This window comes from Pan troglodytes, chromosome 18 (genome assembly GCF_028858775.2).
Source record: "Pan troglodytes isolate AG18354 chromosome 18, NHGRI_mPanTro3-v2.0_pri, whole genome shotgun sequence".
NCBI classification, from domain to species: domain Eukaryota; kingdom Metazoa; phylum Chordata; class Mammalia; order Primates; family Hominidae; genus Pan; species Pan troglodytes.
Genome location: NC_072416.2, coordinates 6,766,255 through 6,778,274, shown reverse-complemented (window position 1 = coordinate 6,778,274; position 12,020 = coordinate 6,766,255). Strand labels below are relative to the sequence as shown.

The following is a 12,020-nucleotide window of genomic DNA, read 5'->3' as shown; positions in this document are numbered from 1 at the left end:
GCCCCGCTGGGACTACTTACCCGGGATTGTTCCCTCAGGTGGCATAAATGTGACTGGATCACCGCCTTCCAGCTGTTAGAGCCTCAGGTGACACGCATCTAATTTTAAATTGCATGGTGGTAAATAACAGACGCAGGTCCTGACTGTGAGGGGAACACAGGCGAGAGATCAGCTCTTTCATCTTGGGGAAGTGAATGAAAGCCTCACTTGGCAGCTTTTCTTGGAGTCATTCCCGCGATGAATCCCATCTCAAGAACCTCATATTCCCATCCCTGAAGATTCACGGCTAGAGAGGTACATGCAAGAGGGGTAATTGTGCAGGGTGAGGGGTGTGGTGGGGAGAGCCAGAAAAGTGACTGTGCAGTGGAAGTAGAAAAAAATATTTTTAATTTAAAGTAACAAATACCCTTTTTTTTTTTTTCTGAGTTGGAGTCCCGCTCTGTCCCCCAGGCTGGAATGCAGTGGTGCAATCTCAGCTCACTACAACCTCCGCCTCCCAGGTTCAAGTGATTCTCCTGCCTCAGCCTCCCTAGTAGCTGGGATTACAGGCACACATCACCACGCCTGGCTACTTTTTGTATTTTTAGTAGAGACGGGGTTTCACCATGTTGGCCAGGCTGGTCTCAAACTCCAGACCTTGGGTGATCCACCCGCCTCGGCCTCCCAAAGTGCTGGGATTACAGGCGTGAGGCACCACAGTCAGCCACAAATACACTTAATTGATCTCAGATAAAAACTACTGAGGGAAGGTCAGTAATCGTTTTAGCCCCTAATCTGTTAGAACTTTATCCTGAGTAGCCTTGAGGATGGGTTAGCTGATTCTTTCCACCAGTTCCCACCATCCACAGTGTTAGAAAAAACAAGGCATTGTCTCAGTTTAGGACAAAGGCATGGCTGGCAACCAATTCCAGTCTCTCGTATTCTGAATTTTTTCTTTAACTCTTCTACTTTAAGCTTTAGCTTTCATGGGATCTTCCCTGGCAGCCCCTTTCAGCTAATTCCAGGGATCTCACTTGGCTTTGCCCTTGAAGTCCACCATCCTGGGCCGTTCTGTCTTTATGTTGCCTACAGTCGCTCGTTTGTAGTGGCCGTAGAGGAACCGCATCTCATCATCTGCTGGCTTGGTCTTAAAGTGCTTAATACCCTGCACATCTTTTTTTTTTTTTTTTTCTTCCCAGCTCAAGTGATTCTCCTGCCTCAGCCTCCCGAGCAGCTGTGATTACAGCTGCATGCCACCCATGCCCGGCTAATTTTTGTATTTTTAGTGGAGATGGGTTTTGCCATGTTGGACAGGCTGGTCTGGAACTCTTGACCTCACATAATCTGCCTGCCTTGGCCTCCCAAGATGCTGGGATTACAGGTGTGAGCCACCACACCCAGCCCTCCACAGCTTTCTGAAACTCAGCCTGAGACTGGCTTGCAAGGACTCCAGGGAGCCAGCGGAGGAGGCAAGGAGCAGGAAGCGATTACTAGGACTGCACTGGCAAGTGCCTTTAGGAGAGGCGCAGCCCCACGCTCTCCAATCCTGCTCGGGAAATAGAAATTTAAAAATAGTGTTTCTCAGGCCAGGTGCAGTGGCTCATGCTTGTAATCCCAGCACTTTGGGAGGCCGAGGATGGAAGACCACTTGTGTCCCAGGAGTTGGAGACCAGCCTGGGCAACATAGTGAGACCGCGCCTCTTCCAAAAAAAAAAAAAAAAATTGCTGGGCATGGTGGTGTGCACCTGCAGTCCCAGCTACTCAGGAAGCTAAAGTGGGAGGATTACTTGAGCCTGGGGAAGTTGAGGTTGCAGTGAGCTATGATCGTGCCACTGTACTCAGCCTGGGTGACAGAGTGAGACTCTGTCTCAAAAAAAGTAAAAAAAAAAAAAATAAACAAATAATAAATAAATAAAAAGCTTTCCTTGCAGGGGCAGAATTTGGAATGACTTTCACCCTGACCTTTCAGCCTGGCCCTACCTACTGACCCCTTTGCCTGCTTATCTAGCGCTGCACCTCCTGGCTTGGCCACTTATCTGCCCGGGCCACACCACGTGCTGTCTCTCACAATGCACCCTGCTCCCTGGCCCACAGTGCCTTTCTTTCTGGAACTCTTTCCTCTTAGCCCCATGGCTGCCTGGCAGGGTCCTACCACCTCTTTCAAGACACCGTTCTCACCCTTCCTGTATCAAAGATGCTTTTCCAAATCTGCTCTGTCCACACGAACCTCCTGTCTTTCTGCACTCTCCCAGGTCCCTTTCTAATAACACTCACCCTGCCTGCTCCGTTCTGAGCTGCCGGAAGTCTGTGCGCTCTAGGAAGGCAGGCGCAGTTCTTTTCCACTTGCATGTTCTTAGGCTTATGATTTTATTTTCATTATTATTATTTAGAGACAGAGTCTTGCTCTGTTGCCCAGGCTGGAGTGCAGTGGTGCAGTCATAGCTCACAGCAGCCTCCAATTCCTGGGCTTACTTGATCCTCCTGCCTCAGCCTCCTGAGTAGGTGGGGCTACAGGCAGAAACCACCAGACCTACCTAAGTATTTTTTTTGTTTTGTTTTGTTTTAATTTTTTAGTCCGGGCGCAGTGGCTCATGCCTGTAATCCCAGCACTTTGAGAGGCTCAGGTGGGCAGACCACTTGAGGTCAGGAGCTCGAGACTAGCCTGGCCAGCATGGTGAAATCCCATCTCTACTAAAAATACAAAAAATTTAGCCAGGCGTGGTAGCACACACCTGTAATCCTAGCTACTTGGGAGGCTGAGGTTGGAAGGATGGCTTCAACCCAGGAGGCAGAGGTTGCAGTGAGCAGATATTGCACCACTGCACTCCAGCGTGGGTGACAGAGTGAGACTCTGTGTCAAAAAAAAAAAAAAAAATTTAGCCGGGCATGGTGGCACACACCTGTAATCTCAGCTACTTGGGAGGCGGAGGTTGTAGTGAGCCAAGATGGTGCCACTGCACTCCAGCCTGGGAGACAGAATGAGACTTTATCTCAAAAAGAAGAAAAAATTTTTTTTGTAGAGATGGAGTCTTATGTTGTTGCCCAGGCTGGTCTTCAACTGGCTTCAAGCAATCCTCCTGCCTCACATCCCAAAGTACTGGGATTATAGGCATGGGCCACCATGCCCAGCCTATTATTACTATTATTAATTGTGGTAAAATACACATACCAGAAAGTTTACCACCTGGATTAGCTTGTTAGGGCTGCCATATCTAAGTATTGGTGATGAGGTGGCTTGAACAACAGAAATGTGTGTTGTCACAGTTCTGGGGCCTAGGAGGCTGACAGCACAGTGTGGACGGGGTTGGTTTCTTCTGAGGCCTCTCTCCTTGGCTCATAGATGGCTGTCTTTTCTGTGTCTCCTCACCGTCTTCCTTCTGTGCCTCTGTATGTCCTAATTTCCTCCTCTTTTTTTTTTTTTTGTTGAGACGGAGCCTCACTCTGTTGCCAGGCTGGAGGGCAGTGGCTTGATCTCGGCTCACTGCAACCTCCACCTCCTGGGTGCAAGTGACTTTCCTGCCTCAGCCTCCCCAGTAGCTGAGACCACAGCTACTGGCATTCACCACCACACCTGGCTAATTTTTGTATTTTTAGTAGAGATGGGGTTTCACCATGTTGGCCAGGCTGGTCTCGAACTCCTGACCTTGTGATCTGCCTGCCTCTGCCTCCCAAAGTGCTGGGATTACAGGCGTAAGCTACTGCACCTGGTCGCTAATTTCCTCCTCTTAGAAGAATACCAGTCATATGGGTGGTATTCTTAAACACCTGACCTCGTGATTAAGACCATGAGGTCAGGTGTTTAAGACCAGCCTGGCCAACATGGTGAAGCCCCATTTCTACTAAAAACACAAAAATTAGCCAGGCATGGTGGTATGTGCCTGTAATCCCAGCTACTCGGGAGGCTGAGGCAGGAGAATCACTTGAACCTGGGAGGCGGAGGCTGGTGACAGAGTGAGACTCCATCTCAAAAAAAAAAAAAAAAAAAAAAAAAAGAATACCAGTCATATTGAATTAGGGCCCATCCTAATGACCTCATTTTAACTGAATCACCTCTTCAAAGACCCTATCTGCAAATGCAGTCATATTCTGAGGTACCGGGGTTGGGGACTTCGTCATCTGGATTTTGGAAGGACACAATTCTGCTCTTAACATCACCATAACCATTAAAACATTTTTTCTGGGACAGGGTCTCTCTCTGTCACCCAAGTTGGGGTGCAGAGGTGTGATGACAGCTCACTGCAGCCTCAAACTCCCAGGCTCAAATGATCCTCCTGCCTTAGCCTCCTGAGGCGCCAGGACCACAGATGCATGCCACCACATCTGGCTAATTAAAAAAAAAAATGTTTAGCCAGGCGTGGTGGCTCACACCTGTAATCCTAGCACTTTGGGAGGCTGAGGCGGGTGGATCACTTGAGGTCAAGAGTTCAAGACCAGCCTGGCCAACATGGTGAACCCTGTCTCTACTAAAAATACAAAAATTAGCCGGAAATTGTTTGAACCTGGGAGGTGGAGGTTGCGCTGAGCCAAGATTGCACCACTGCAATCCAGCCTGGGCAACAGAGTGAGACCCCCCATCTCTACAAAAAAAAAAATTATCATTTTTTTGAGACGGTGGTCTCACCATGTTGCCCAGGCTGGTCTTGAACTCCTGGCCTCAAACGATACTCCCCGCTTTGGCTTCCCAAAGTGTTGAGATTACAGGCGTGAGCCACTGCACCTGGTCTATAACCCCTTTTTTTTTTTTTTTTTTTTTTTTTTTTTTTTGAGAAACAGTCTTGCTCTGTTGCCCAGGCTGGAGTGCAGTGGCACGATCGCGGCTCACTGCAAACTCTGCCTTCCGGGTTCACACCATTCTCCTGCCTCAGCCTCCGGAGTAGCTGGGATTACAGGCACCCGCCACAACGCCCGGCTAATTTTTTTGTATTTTTAGTAGAGACGGGGTTTCACTGTGTTAGCCAGGATGGTCTCCATCTCCTGACCTCGTGATCCGCCCGCCTCGGCCTCCCAAAGTGCTGGGATTACAGGCGTGAGCCACCGCGCCCTGCCAGGTCTATAAACATTTTTAAGTGTACAGTTTAGTGGCATTAAGTATATTCACATTGTTGTGTAGTGATTACCACCATCTGTCTCCAGAACTGTTATCATCTTACAAACCTGAAACTCTTTATCAGTTAAATAACTCCCCATTAGCCCCACCCTGGCCCCTGGCAACCAGCAGTTTCTTTTCTGTCTTTATGAATTTGACTACTCTAAGTGCCTCGTATAGGAGGAATCATATAGTGTCTGTCTTTTTGGGTCTGGCTTCTTTCACTCAGCATAATGTCCTCCATGTTCATCCATGTTATAGCGTGTCAGAATTCCATTCCTTTTTAAGACTGAACAATATTATACATAGGAAAACAGGTTAGTTTTACATTTATCTTTAGTGTTCAGCAATTTACCACATTTCTTTGACATAGTAAGTACAATCAGGATTTGTTTCATTAAATTGGGTTAATCTACTTGAAGGGCTGGGGTGGAGAATGGGGTGTAGGAAGAATTCTGTGGTACTCAGCTGTCATTCCTAGAACTCAGACTTTCTTTTTTCGACATCAATACAAAGCTATTTTGATAGTCTCTAAAGTATTGTAGACATAGCCTAAAAGTAGAGTTCCAGTTTTTATCAGGGAATTAAGGCCCAAAAAGCATTAGGTTGGCTGGGCGTTGTGGCTCATGCCTGTAATCCCAGGACTCTGGGGGGCCGAGGCGGGCAGATCACTTGAGGTCAGGAGTTTGAGAGAGATGAAACCCCATCTCTACTAAAAATACAAAAATTAGCCAGACGTGGTGGCGCACACCTGTAATCCCAGCTACTTGGGAGGCTGAGGTAGGAGAATCACTTGAACCTGGGAGGCAGAGGTTGCAGCGAGCCGAGATCACACCACTGCACTCCAGCCTGGGTGACAGAGTAGGACTCCGTCTCAGAAAAAAAAGCATTAGGTTGACTAGAAAAAGCTTATAGACCTTGCAAGCCCTAGTCAACTCTTTTTGGCCTGAATAGGTCTTTGGAGTGAGAATAGCTTGTCTCAACACAGTGGGAACCCAGAGACCCACACCTCTCCTTCCACGGCTCCCATGAACTGAGCCAGAGCGAGCTACAGTGAAGCAGCCAGTGCCTGGGCGTGGTGGTGTGATGCAGGGAGATTGATTTTTCCCGTCAAGGCCCCAAATCCCCTAGGCCTTTGGAGATTTAGAACGAGGCTTGGATTTGGGGCTACTGTGAGATACTCTCGGTTTCATTTCCAGCTGTGACGGCCTTCAGGTTCCCTCCAAATGAGACGATGTGTGCCCTAGGTTATGAAGGGCAAAGGGGTCAAATGGTGCCCTTGCAGAAAGTTGGTAGTAACTCCTACCTGCCTTACGGATTCGTTTCTGTACTTACATTTGAGCATGGATGTGTCAGATACTCTGAGAAAGCACTGCACATGCAATAATGAAGCCACACTAATGAAGACCTGGCCCTGGAGAAGCTGGGAAGCCATCCAGCTTCCACCTCCTGCCCCTGCTCACCTCCTCCCTGGAACCCACTACATGCTGGGAAGAGAGAACGCTTCTCTCAGACAGACCAGAGTGTTGAAGTAAGGTCCATTAACCACACGCTCCTCGGGGCTCAATTCACAGCATAGACGCCCAGTGATTTATTCCAGCAGTGTGTGTGTCTCTCAGCAACACTATAAATTGCCAAAGAAGAGCCATGCCTCACCACCCCAAGATGGGGAGGGACCCAGAGAGAATACAGAATGCGGATCCACTGTCTCCTCCTCCTGGATAGCTGCTCATGGCTGTGTCTGAGAGTACGTGGGTGCTGTTCCAAATGAAAACATGATTCCTAGAAAACCGTAAGCTTATGGCTACCGAGAGCAATAAGACTTTTATTAATTATTGATTTTATTTGTATTCTTTGAGACAAGGTCTCGCTCTGTCACCCAGGCTGGAGTGCAGTGATGCAATCACAGCTCACTGTAGCCTCTACCTCCCGGGCTCAAGCGATCCTCCTACCTCAGCCTCCTGAGCAGCTGAGACTGCAGGCACGTGCCACCATGACCAGGTGATTTTTAAATTTTCTGTAGAGACAGGATCTCATCATGTTGCCCAGGCTGGTCTGGAATTCCTGGGATCAAGCAATCCTCCTGCCTCGGCCTCCCAAAGTGTTGGGATTACAGGCATGAGCCACCATGCCTGGCTTCTCCTGGAGTTTTTCTGTTTGAAAAAAAAATTATTATCTATTGGCATTGCGATCATATTTGTCTGGCTCACAAACTTATTTTATGTGTTTTTGAGATGGGGTCTCCCTTTGTCACCAAGGCTGGAGTGCAGAGGTGTGATCTCGGCTCACTGCAGCCTTCGCCTCCTAGGTTCAAGTAATTATCCTGCCTCAGCCTCCTGAGTAGCTGGGATTACAGGTGTGCACCACCACGCCCCCCTAATTTTTGTATTTTTAGTTATTTTCAGGAGACATGGGGGTTTCATCCTGTTGGCCAGGTTGGTCTTGAACTAACGACCTCAGGCGATCTGCCCTCCTCGGCCTCCCAAAGTGCTGGGATTACAGGCATGAGCCACCGCCCACAGCCGGCAAACTTATTTTTGAGTAATGTTAATGGTATTTTGGTACTACCCCGTGGCTAAAATAAACACGCATCTTCCTAACAAGCCTGCAAGTTTCTCCCATGCTGGCTACAGATGCATGCTTCCGAGGAAGTTCAGGCTCATCATGGTAGATCCAGCCCCATCTGCAAGTCACTGCCATAGGACTTCAGGGTAAGGGTTGGCAGCACGCCAATAGGATTGAAACTATCCCTACGGATGGTTTGCTGAGCGAAGGTTTTGATACTGAAGGCTGAGACTTCCAGCCTTCTGCCCCTCTCAGCTGAGTGGCAGCAGGCGGGAAGCGTCTTCTCTGGAAAACCTGACTAATTAGTCCAAGGAAAAATACCAGCAGATGGTGACACGGGGGTGGGATCCCCGACAAAATGACCTGGCCTGATTATTCTAAACAACACGTGATTACGAGAATCACCCTGGGAGATTTACATGCCTGTCTGCGCCCCTTCCCCATCCCCAGATGGTTGCATCTAGGTGTCATCCTCATTCTCCACACTCTGTTTGAAACCTGCTTTTTCTTGCCGGAGCTTCTCCCTGTAGCTCTCTGTAGTTGTGAAGTTGCGCTGCGCTGTGTCTTGGTGTGGGTCTGTTTCCAGTCATCGTGCTGGCCGCTTGCTGGTCCTTTTCAATCACATTCCTCATTTAGGAAAACGTTTCTTGAATGGTTGCTCAGCACTTTCTCCCTTCTGTGTTCTCTCTTCTTTCTGAAACCCTTTATTATTTGGATGCTGGGTTTCTTGGGCTGTTCTTCTCATTTTCTTGTAGAGACAAGAAAATTCCATTACTCCTTTTTTTTTTTTTTTTTTTTTTTTTTTGAGCCAGAGTCTTGCTCTGTTGCCCAGGCTGGAGTGCAGTAGTGCAATCTCAGTTCACTGCAATCTCCGCCTCCCGGGCTCAAGTGATTCTCCTGCCTCAGCCTCCCTAGTAGCTGAGATTACAGGTGCCGACCACCACGCCTGGCTAATTTTTATATTTTTAGTAGAGATGGGGTTTCTCCATGTTGGGCAGGCTGCTCTCAGACTCTTGACTTGAGATGATCCACCCGCCTTGCCCTCCCAAAGTGCTGGGATTACAGGCGTGAGCCACCGTGCCTGGCCCCATCTCTCTTATTTTGCTTTCTCACGGTTCTAGAGGCCAGAAGTGTGAAATCAAAGTGTCCGTGGAGCCACGCTTCTTTTGAAGGTTCTAGGGCAGGATCCTGCCTTGCCTCTGTCAGCCTCTGGAGTCTCCCAGGACCGCTTGGGGTTCCTTGGCTGGTGGCTGCATCACTCTTATCTCTGCCTCTGTCTTTATATGTCTTCTGTCTTGTCTTATCTGTCTTCTCCTCCCCTGCATGTCTCTGTGTCTTTTCCTCTTCTTTTTCTTTTTTTAACTTTAATTTTTTTTTTTTTTTTGAGACGGAGTCTCACTCTGTTCCCCAGGCTGGAGTGCAGTGGCGGGATCTCAGCTCACTGCAATCACCACTTCCCGGGTTCACACCATTCTCCTGCCTCAGCCTCTTAAGTAGCTGGGACTACAGGTGCCTGCCACCATGCCCTGCTAATTTTTTTGTATTTTTAGTAGAGATGGGGTTTCACCGTGTTAGCCAGGATGGTCTCGATCTCCTGACCTCGTGATCCAGCCGCCCTGGCCTCCTAAAGTGCCGGGATTACAGGCGTGAGCCACCGCGCTGGCCTTAACTTGAATTTTTTATTTTGAGACAGGGTGCCCAGACTGGAATACAGTGGCGGAATCACAACTCACTGCAGCCTTGAACTCCTGGGGTTAAGCGATCTTCCCACCTGGACCTTCTCAGTAGCTAGGACCACAGGTGCGTGCCACCACACCTAGCTAATTTTTAAAAAACATTTTTGGGCTGGATGCAGTGGCTCATACCTGTAATTCCAGCACTCTGGGAGGCCAAGGCAGGTGGATTGCTTTAATCCAGGAGTTTGAGACCAGCCTAGGTGACATGGCAAAACGCCATCTCTCTAAAAATACAAAAATTAGCCAGGCATGGTGGTGCCTGCCTGTGGTCCCAGCTGCTCAGGAGGCTGAGGTGGAGGGATCACTTGAGCCTGGGAGGAGGACGTTGCGGTGAGCCAAGATCACGCCACTGCGCTCCAGCCTGGGCAACAGAGCAAGGCCTCATCTCAAATTAAAAAAAAAAAGCGCAGGGCTCACTCTGTTGTCTGGGTTGGTCTCCAACTCTTGGGCTCAAGTGATCCTCCTGTCTTGGCCTCCCAAAGCCTTGGGGTTATAGGCATGAGCCACCGTGCCCGGTTCCTCTTCTTAAAATGATGCCAGTCATCGGATTTAGGCCATCGTGGTCCAGTACAACTGTTTCTTAACTAATTAGGTGTGCAAAAGCCCATTTCCAAATAAGGCCACATTCTGAGGATCCTGGTGGACCTGAATTTTGAGGGGACTCCGTTCAACCCACTTCACAGCTCTTGCAGAGTTTTTCCTACACCCAATCCTGGGCTCCTCACCATTATTCCACACAGATGGGATGGAAGCTCCAGCAGGAGCTGTGCCAGGTGACAAAGCTGAGTGACAGACACCATGCTTTACTTCGAATCTCCCATCTGCTCTTTCAACCAAGCTCATCTTGTTGGGGCCACCAATCGGCACCTCCTTGCCTTAAAATGTGATTGCCAGCTGGGTGCTCACACCTGTAATCCCAGCACTTTGGGAGGCGGAGGCAGGTGGATCACTTGAAGTCAGGAGTTTGAGACCAGCCTGGCCAACATGGTGAAACCTTGTCTCTACTAAAAATACAAAAATTAGCTGGGTGTGTTGGCGCATGCCTATATTCCCAGCTACTTGGAGACTGAGGCAGGAGAATTGCTTGAAACCTTTTTTTTTTTTTTTTTTTTTTTTGAGGTGGGGTCTCTGTCGCCCAGGCTGGAGTGCAGTGGCGAGATCTCGGCTCATTGCAAGCTCCGCCTCCTGGTTGAACCCATTAAAACAAAATAAAAATATATTAATATAACTCCCATATGCAGTCATTCAATGAATTTGTATTAGCCTCTAAACTGGGCATGGCTGGATTTAGAATCTATGGATGTGGCTAGATGGAATACATCTGGTTATGGAGGCACCTGCAGGTATTTTGGTGATCTTCTCCAAAAGATCTTTTGCTTTGCTGAGACGCCTGATCTTCCTGTCAATGTGAAGGTAGCTGCTGGAGGCTTGTGAACAGCAGTCAATGGTAGAGAAAAAATGTGGGTAAAGGCCAAGCGTGTGGCTCACATCTATAATCCCAGCACTTTGGGAGGCCGAGGCAGGAGGATCACTTGAGGTCAGGAGTTCAAGACCAGCCTGGCCAACATGGTGAAACCCTGCCTCTACTAAAAATACAAAAATTAGCTGGGTGTGGTGGCATATGCTCATAGTCCCAGCTACTTGGGAGGCTGAGGCAGGACAATTGCCTGAACCTGGGAAATGGAAGTTGCAGTGAGCTGAGATCATGCTACTACACTCTAGCCTGGGTGACAGAGTGAGACTCCATCTCAAAAAAAAAAAAAAAAAAAAAAAAAAAAAGCAGGTACGTTCCTACAAACTCACCCTCATCAGTTGAAAGAGAAAAAGACTCAAAGCTTGTAACTGCAGTTTTGGACGCATGATCAGGCAATAGCAGGGAATCCCATCTTCCAGCAGATGGTTCTCCAAGATTGTGGTCCACCTGACAAATGAAATCATGCAGGCACTGCCGAGTCCTCAGGGGCCGGTGTGATGAGAATGGCTACAACTCAATCATTATGCAACTTATCTCAAAGCCTATCATGGTTGCCACCCAGTCTGACCTCTGATATCCTGGAGCCAAGGTCCTCACCCATCATGTGAATTTGCATGTGAGGGAGGGTGAGGAGGAGACACTGAGGCAGGCAAGGCATTCTGCAAGCTTTTGCAGAGTTTTCATGGACACATTCTGATTCCCACTGTGTCCAGGTGGGAGTTCTGTACACATCACAGATGAAAAAAAGAAACTCTCTGTGGATTTGGCAGCACCCTGGATTGGATGTTTGAAGAAAGCTATTGCATCTGCCCCGTATCTTCTGTGAATCAGGTACCTTTATGCTTCTGGGAGGTCAAGAAGAACCCAGAACCCTCCAGTGACTTCCCTTTGGGTCTTGGCATTATGAGAAGATGGTTAACCTCCTTTATAGAACTCTCCTTCACATCCAATCCTTCAGAAAGCCTAATTGATCCCATCTTCTTAACCCAAACCCTCCCCTGAACATCATTCCTAAGCCCCTTAAAGATACAGATGGCGGCTGGGCACGGTGGCTCACGCCTGTAATCCCAGCACTTTTGGGAGGCCAAGGCATGTGAATCATGAGGTCAGGAGTTCGAGACCAGCCTGGCCAATATGGTGAAACCCTGTCTCTGCTAAAAATACAAAAATCAGCTGGGCA

The 12,020-nt window shown here is 48.5% G+C and overlaps 1 pseudogene; it reads right to left on the bottom strand.

Moving 5' to 3' along the window:
- Nucleotides 1-203: 203 nt before the first annotated feature.
- LOC112205906 (acyl-CoA-binding protein-like) lies at nt 204-1,105 on the bottom strand (annotated as a pseudogene).
- Nucleotides 1,106-12,020: the final 10,915 nt, after the last annotated feature.